At 45.5% G+C, this 7,583-nt stretch overlaps 1 long non-coding RNA gene across 1 annotated transcript in view; it reads right to left on the bottom strand.

Moving 5' to 3' along the window:
- Positions 1-2,959: 2,959 nt before the first annotated feature.
- LOC125317405 overlaps positions 2,960-7,583 on the bottom strand; it is a 5,043-nt gene continuing 419 nt past the window's right edge. Inside the window, exons 1-3 of the long non-coding RNA XR_007200060.1 lie at positions 7,519-7,583; positions 5,440-5,719; positions 2,960-3,963 (exon numbers count right to left, since the gene is read on the bottom strand). The exon at positions 7,519-7,583 is cut by the window's right edge and continues 419 nt beyond it. This is a non-coding gene — a long non-coding RNA (uncharacterized LOC125317405). The remainder of the gene's footprint in view (positions 3,964-5,439; positions 5,720-7,518) is intronic.

Here is a 7,583-nt window from a genome sequence, read left to right as displayed (position 1 = left end):
TCCGCATGTGAAAGACCAGCAGGCAGCTGGGTGCAGAGAAGCACACTGCAGTCAGTGTTGAGCAAAGGCTGCACCTGCCAACGTGGTGCTCAGAGGAGACAATGGTGTTGCAACGCCTGAGCTGTGGGCAGCTGGAGGATGAGGTGAAACTCAGGATCCAAACATGAAGAATAGGCTTGCATGTGAATGAAGAAAGCCTGCACTTGAAGTTGTTTGGGCCAAAATCTGCCATTTTTTGGTGCAAAACTACAGGCTTTTTAGTGGCCCAACTATGTGTTCTCAGGTTTTAAACAGGAAAAGTTAGTATTGTTGCATGCTAACCAGCAACCATACCCCTAGCTTCAAACTCCAATTAATAATATATGGTAAATACCATCTTCTTAATCAAAGAGTCACAGAATCAATTATGTCGGAACAGACCTCTGAGGTCATTGAGTCCAACCTGTGACCGAACACCACCACCTCAACTAGACCATGGCACTGAGTTCCATGTCCAGTCTTTCCTTAAACACCTCCAGGGATGGTGACTGCACCACCTCCCTGGGCAGCCCATTCCAATGTCTAATCTCCCTTTCTGTGAAGAAATTGTTCCTGATGTCCAACCTAAACTCCCCTGATGCAGTTTAAGACTGTCCTCTCATCCTATCACCAGCTGCCTGGAAGAAGATACTGAACCCCACTTGGCTACAAGCTTCTTCCAGGGAGTTGTAGAGAGTGATAAGGTCATCCCTGAGACTCCTTTTCTTCAGCCTAAACAGCCACAGCTCTCTCAGCTACTCCTCATAAGACTTGTGCTCCAGAAACTTCACCAGTTTTGTTACCCTTCTCTGGACAATGTCATCCTCTGCACTACTGAAAACAAGCAGTTATTGGATAAAATCAGGCATCAATTCCCATAGGTTTAACTGGTAGAGCTCTGTTGAATATTAACTATAATAATGACATATCTTAGCACTAAAAAACCACAGTAATCCAGGCTGTAAACTCTTTCATTTTAGAGAGTACCTTCAGATCAAAACTGAATTTCAAAAAATTTACTTCAAATTTTATGTTAAAAATCTCTATGGATGTGGAAGAGTACAACCAATAATTACAGAAATTGTAATATATAGTCACTGTATGTCACTGCACCAGGCAAAAATCTGTTAATTTCTTGCTACAGTTTTTGTTTTCAGATCCTCAAGACATCAGCTGGTCTTTTAGGAAACTGGTGGTACCTGGCTCAGTCCTTAGTGAACATGTAGTGCCATATTTCTGCGGTCACATCCCCAGTTTTACTGTCTGTTAAAGTACTATGGCAAATCTGTTTCTCTAAAAAACTGGAATTAAGAAGAAACTCAGGCAAAAAAAGTCTAAAAGTTTGAAGGACATATCTTCAGCTGGCCTAAATTGTAACAGTATGACTTATTAATGCCACCAGAACAGTTTGTAGCAACTGATAATCTCTGAGGTTTAAGATTGTCAGCAAATTCTGTTTTGCAGTACAAACCTAGCTATTTCCTGAAATTGCATGGTTCAGTTAAGCTTAAGAAAACTATCCAAGTTTATTTCAAGAGTCAACATTTATTTCCTGTGCAGCTGGCTGATCTGGGACTCACCTAGAACCTTACTGAGAGTATGTTTTGCCAGAATAAAAGAACTGCTACTCAAGGCTTCCTACAAAAATGTTTGCCAGTAAGTCCTACTATATTGCAGGACACAGCAATTAACAGTCAAATGCATTTATTATTCTCAAGATTTTTTTACCCCAACATGTACAAGTTGATTGATACTATTTTGGGTGTCTCAGTTTAGAAAAGAATGACAGTTTCCTTTGGCATTTCAGTCTGCATTTTGGCTGGTTCTAATGAAGACAAATTCCTCTCAGTCAGGATTGTTCTGTTCGTTAAGTGAGACAGATGGCACACTCACTGTATTGGTAATGACTCTGAGATTTTAAGTGCATCTGGGATATACTGGTTTGTGTTCCCCAGCTAAAAAGTGAACAATATTTCAAATGGAAGAGAACTCAGGTTCGTCTTTTGCAGAAGTTTTGTGACATGTACACAGTTCTGAAGAACCTATGGAAAGACAGGTTTTAGACACATTCAGACAATTTTGTAAAACATGGTCCAGCAGAAAATCAAACACACACTTCCAAACCCCTACCAGAACTGTGCAGAACTGTCATCAAGGGGGGTGTAGCACTCATTCCTGTTCTTCCCACCTGGTCCTGAGAGCAGCACTGGGTTCAGCTGAAGGCTTTTATTTGAGGTATATCCAGCCCCAGAAACACTAAAGAGGGGGGTTTTTTTTCAGTTGCCACTTCTTGTTGACTTTGTCTTAATACTTACTTCACGCTCAGTTTCAGGGAAGGTTAACTGAAGTTCAGGTTGTGTTTTCTCCAAAGTTGGTGAGGTCTTTAAGTTAACCAGCTGGAAAGCAGGTGCATGTACCACAAGACCCTTGTCACCTGAAAACTATATACTCTACTTCCATTGTACTTATTAGCATCCCCAATAGGTTCATATTGGTAAATAGCACAGATTTTAGGAGGGAAAGAATCAAGACAAGATTTCTTCTAGCTCTCATCTGCTCAGACTTGAAAACACACGATACAAGAGAAGACTGTAAATTTAGGACCTACATGTTGTTTAGATCAGCTGAAGACTTCTTAGGGTATCTGTGGAGGAACTTCATGGGCATCTGTTCAGCCTCTGGTGTGGAGGTAGAGAAACACATACCAGAAGGAACAGCCTTCCTGGCTGTCCCACCAATTAAATGATAAAGCAAGAAAAGTGCGAAACCACAAGCAGCCTCAAAACCCTCATGATGTTTCTGCTCAATGTTGAGGCACATAGGCTCTGCGGAGAGACGTGACTCTCTGGGGCATACAAATCTACACAGCACTTTATATGGTAACTAAGATGAAAGAAACAAAGTGTTCTGTTAAAAAAGACTCCCAGCTCTCCAGAGAAAATAGCTTTGTGTATCACTTTATGCTAGTGGTGACACAATAGAAAACAAAATACCACAGTTACATACATGTTCTTTGTCTAGAAGTATTTACAAATAACTTTACAAATTTTTACACACATTTTTCAGTTTTGCTTGTTTACTTTTAAATTAAGAGAAAAATTAGTCCCCAGAGGCTTCTAAGGCTTCAGTTGGTGCCTTGTACTGTACATTCATGCTTGGCTTCTTCCTGGGAGAAGGGAGGAAAGGAGTTTAAAAATGTGCAAATCACAGACATCTAAACAGCCCTAGGTTCCTAGAGACCGACATCCATTGAGCAGTTTTCCTACTTCTCTTCAAATCACAGACAGCTACTTGTGATGGACTTGGGGCAAAGGAGATTAGGAAAGGAGAAGTCATATATGAATTGCAATAATTAGGTGAGTACATTAGTGTTTGCACATCTGGGTAAGAAGAGTCATAGATCAGTCCCTACTGCATTCAGCAGTTCAAACAATGCAAGGAGTGGACATTGTGAATTCTAAATACAACATTGAAATGATCACTTGTACACTGCTAGGGTTTGACTCCTGCTGCATATTTTGGAGTCAAAATTACTGTTTACTGACACAATCTTGTCCAGGCACAGTATGATCCTCTCAGTCAAAAAATACTGGTTTTTTGAGAAAGACTCACCCTCCTTCTAGTTTTCGCAGGTTGTTTTCTTTTCATGCCTCAACACTAAACATTGTAAAAATATTGAAATTAAAAAAGAAAAGAATTTACAATTTACAAGTGTCCATATAAGTAAATTATTTAAAAATTCAATATCATCTACAAGGATCTACGAAATAACAACTCTGATAATGACACTGAGCCTGTGGGAAGAACAATCCACATGCCGTGAGGAACGGATGTGGTGGGCTTCTTCCAGAACGATGAGTCACAAGGTTGGTCTTTTCTTCTAAAATCTGTTTCTTCAGCTACAGCAGCAGAAGTCTTGAGTCCATGTTCATTACTTACTTCGACCTAAAAAGCAGGATATATGAATTACTTACAAATGAAAACCTGTTTTGTTTATCTTCTAATTTGTAACCTGTAAATTCATACCAGCTGACAGGTTAGTAACTAATAAACAAGTAGATAAATCTCATGTGATCACTAATTTCCTCTGCTGTAAGGCTCATCTATATAGTCAAGAATGAATGGCTGGGTACAAAGCAGTAGCTTTGTGCTATGCATACCACGAAAAGCAAAAAACTTTTGGGAGAAGTCCCATATCTGGTAAAACATATCTGAAGCTCACACAACTATAGATTCATTTTAGTATAATATAATTCAACAGTGCAAGACATATTTTCACTCAGTTAAAAAATCCTGACGTGATCTGATTACAAACATGAGCATCTGAGCTGGACTTACACTATTTATAGTCCCCACCATAGTGACACACCTGCTGAATCTGTGTGTTCTCACATGACTCTCTGGTTGTTGTTGTGCAATCTTCTCCACTTCTAGGAGAGCCAAGCTAACCGCAAACAATCCTTTCTCCCAGGTAGTGTACCTTTTTTCAGCATCTTTAAAGCCACGGGAGTAAAAACCAGCAGGTTTCGTTGGACCCTCAGGACCCCGCTGCCATATGTGTACTGACAACCCTGAGGAGACAAATCCCCATTCCACCTGAAAAGCATCTGTAGGATGAATAAGGCCCAGGGCTTGGGGAGGCTGTTGCTTCAAAAACCAACAATTGCAGTGCTTCTTCTTGAGAAGCACTCCATTCCCATTTTGTCCCTTTTCTTAACAAGTTATAAAGAGGTCTGGCAATTATGGAAAATCTGGGATGTGTTTTCTCCAGAACACTAATAATCCTAAAGCATGTTGGAGATCTTTTTTGGATTCAGGCATTTTAATCTGATCTAAAGAGGTTAGGGTATCAGGTGGGATACGTGTCATACCTCCTTTCCCCCAAATTCCCAAAAATTTCACTTCGTGTGAAGGGTTTTGGGTTTTTTCTGAGGGAATTTGCAAATCAAGGCTTTCTAAGTGGGAGGTTATTTTCTGTTGGGTATCTCTCACTTCTTCTATTTCATCTCCTCCCACAAGGATATCATCAATGTGTTGATGAACAGCTAGATTGTCCGCTTTGGGTACTTTTTCGAACTCTTGGGCTAAAGCGTGATGAGCCAGGGTAGGAGAATGTTTGTACCCTTGGGGAAGCCTAGTGAAAGTGTGTTGCTGTCCTTCCCATGCGAAAGCAAAACGGTCCATATCTTCTGGCTGTAAAGGTGTCATAAAAAACATGTCTTTGACATCTATAGGTGGCATGATTGAATGAGCCTTTTCTTGAATCAATGTTATTAATTCTGCTAGATTGGGGACTGCTGCTGTAAGAGGGTCTGTGTTAGCATTTAGCCTCCGAAAATCTATTGTCAGCCTCCACTTCCCATTAGGATTTCGCACTGACCACACCGGAGAATTGAAAGGAGAATGGGTATTAAGTATTACTCCCTGTTGTCGTAGCTCTGCCTTTTCTTCTGGAGGATCTTGTCTGGCAGCTCTCTGAGCCTCTTCACCTTTGGCAGCGCCGCAGCATCCTTGGAGTCATGGACTGGCAACTGGCAGCTCCAGGACACTTGTTGCTCCTATGATGCTTTTCTCTGGGATAATCTTCTTGGACACGGCCTGGCTCCAATTTTTACTCCTAGGCCTTTTGTGGCAATCTGCATCCTCAGCCACAAGCAGGTTCTGCAGATCGACGTGGCTCTGGGGAAGCAGGGACTCCTGTCTGTTGGCAAAGAAAACAAAGACAACTTGTAAGAAGAGAACCTGGAGCTTCTAGTTAGAAGAGAAAGAACTATTCAATCAAGGCAGGGCCGATGGAGGAAACTGTCTTAAATGGAACAAGCAGCAGAAGCACAGTAGTTTTGCAGAAGAAATTCTACTTCCAGCACTTGGCTTAGCGAAAAAGCCTGATGTTGCTATGAGAGACATGAGTTCATGTCTAGTATTGGGTAGCAGACATCTGAACATTTAGACTCTTGGCTTTCCAGGCTCACGCTCTTCAAACCTGAGAGTGAAACTATTCTAAAAGTTAGAGATGCTTGGATCCTGTGGGTCCCCTCAAGGTATTCCCCACCCCGTGCCGCCCGCGGGTCCCCTCAGGGCAGCCCCCGCCACCTCATGGCACCCCTTCCCGCCTTTGCGGGTCCCCTCAGGGTACCCCCCACCCTTTGCCGCCCGCGGGTCCCCTCAGGGCAGCCCCCGCCGCCTCACGGCACCCCTTCCCACCATTGCGGCTCCCCTCAGGGTACCCCCCACCCCTTGCCGCCCGCGGGTCCCCTCAGGGTACCCCCCACCGCCTCACGGCACCCCTTCCCGCCATTGCGGCTCCCCTCAGGGTACCCCCACCCCTTCCCGCCTCACGGCCCCCCTTCCCGCCGTTGCGGCTCCCCTCAGGGTGCCCTCCCCCGCAAGCCCCCCCTTCCCGCCATTTATGCGCCACCCCACAGCACCCCTCAGGCCACCATTTTAGCCCATCCAGCCGCAGCAGGCAGACCCCCCAGCACCAGCAGAACACCGCAGCCCCCATGGAAGGACAACACCCACACAAAAAAGGTTAGAAAAACACACAGAGGGTGGCAGCCAAGGAGGGACACTGCAGGGGGACACAAGGCCAAAAGCCCAGGGGGACATTCCAGGGGGACATAATAAAGGCCAAGAGCCCGGGGGGAGTCCAGGGAATAAAGAGAAAGGGCTCTAAAATCACACACTACACAACAAACACAAGCCCTGTTCCCTAAACCTAACCTTAACCAGGATCCCAAACAACACCCCTTTCTCCCCAAAAGCAGCCAGAGGCAGCAGCCCTCCCCACAGCCGGAGGCAATCACCCTGAATGCTGAGCCAATGTCAGAACCCTCCCCACAGCTGGAGGTAATAATCCCAAATGCTGAGCCAATGCCAGCACCCGCCCCACCTAACCCTAACCCCAAACCCTAACCCCTAGCCCCCTAGCCCCCTAGCCCTGACCCTGACCATGATCCCTAACCCCCAACCCTAACCCCAACCCCCTAACCCTAGCCCTAGCCCTAGCCCTGACCCTAACCCTATAGCCCCAATACCAATACAACGCCAGGACCACGCCAGGAGCCCGCCACACAAGGGACAACGCACGCAGGCCAGAGACCAGCAGGTAAGGTTCAAGGGCCAAGTGGGACAGTACTACATAGGGTGGAGGGGGCAGAGGGACAGAGGCAGGGAACACAGAGGCACAGGGCCAGGGGCCAGTGCCACGTTAGGTGCCACACACCAGCATCAGGAGTAGAAGCCAGGTAGCAGGGGCCAGATGACCACAGTAGGGGTCAGGGGTCAGCAGTAGGTGCCAGGTATCAGGGGCCAGGTGACACAGGTAGGGATCAGTGCTAGGCATCAGGTGACAGCGCCAGGTGTCAGGTGACAGTGCCAGATGTCAGGTTACAGGTGTCAGGTGATAGCGCCAGGTGTCAGGTTTCAGGCCCCTCCCCTCATGCCACACCCCCACCCCTCCCATAACCCCACCCCCTACCTCTAGGAATCTGTACGCACCCGCCAGGTGAACATTTAGGGTTTTCCTGAGGGTTTCTGAGGCATAGGGTCCAGGTCAGGACCCA

Source organism: Corvus hawaiiensis, chromosome 26, assembly GCF_020740725.1.
Source record: "Corvus hawaiiensis isolate bCorHaw1 chromosome 26, bCorHaw1.pri.cur, whole genome shotgun sequence".
Lineage (NCBI taxonomy): Eukaryota > Metazoa > Chordata > Aves > Passeriformes > Corvidae > Corvus > Corvus hawaiiensis.
The sequence above is the reverse complement of the archived record's forward strand: the minus strand, read 5'-3'. Positions and strand labels throughout refer to the sequence as shown.